Genomic DNA, 1,129 nt, shown 5'->3' with positions numbered 1-1,129 from the left:
GTTCTATATTATACAGATGTCTACGTATATAAAATATTAAATGAGAAAAAAATATGTATACACATATACAAGTTGCAAACTTGGAGATATATACACGAATGCATATATACAGTTATGTGCGTGTGTGCGTCTGTTTACACATAACGTGTATATATGCATTCTTGCGAGGTGCCGCCAAGTCGTGCGTCGGAAAGGGAATATCCATTTTGGTTCAGCTGTTGCGTTTTCTTGGGAAATCTTACATCGTTGAGACGAAGAAAATCTTTTCCGAAGTTCTGATCCCAAATGACGAAAGCTTATACGTTCTCGCAGTCGACGAGAATCGCCTGGAAACGAAAAAGGAAAGACATCGAAGCGAGATCAATTTAAGATTATTCGTGCCGACACGTTAGGGGCTTTCTTTTCTAATGTTACAACAATTGCGACTAAGATTGCTTACCGATAATCAAGATTAATTATTTTATTAACTAGAGCTAAGCTGCTAAGTGATCCTAAATAATTAGCTTGTAATCGAATCAATCGCTTACGGTTAAGACTAATCGGTTACAGATAGACCTGCTGTAAAGTTAACAATAAGATTTTTAATAATCATTAAAATTATTGGATGTAATAGAAACTAGTCAGCCGTGACTAAGGACGATTTAGCAACGCGTAGCTAATTAGTGTCTTTTATTACAATATTATTGCTGGTCCTATCGACAAAGCGAACGTTTTTAGAGTTTGCCGGTCGAGGAAAGACAAAGATACGAAATAAATCGCTTGCGTAAAGCTGAAATCTAATAGCAGTCTCTGTGTTGAGACGCACAATTTGGCGAACACTTCCCAAATACGTATAAGCGACTGCAAGAGATATTTTACTTATATACTATATATATTGGACACGGACGATCACATTGTACTGAGCGGTAATGAGAGTTATATTTTTATTAGTAAACGAAACGTAAAAGTGGCATATTGTAATAAACTAACCGAAGAATCATTGTTTTGTATTACGCGCTCTCGCTCTAGTGTATAACAATTGTTTTATATATACATATATGTATATAATGTTGATCACGGTTCGACTCGGTTTATCCTCCTCTCCCTCTCCCTCTCCTTCCCCTCCTTCCTTCTTCTTTCCTCTCCCCCC

Source organism: Trachymyrmex septentrionalis, unplaced genomic scaffold (genome assembly GCF_001594115.1).
Source record: "Trachymyrmex septentrionalis isolate Tsep2-gDNA-1 unplaced genomic scaffold, Tsep1.0 scaffold20, whole genome shotgun sequence".
NCBI lineage: Eukaryota > Metazoa > Arthropoda > Insecta > Hymenoptera > Formicidae > Trachymyrmex > Trachymyrmex septentrionalis.
Note: the sequence above shows the minus strand (reverse complement) of the source record.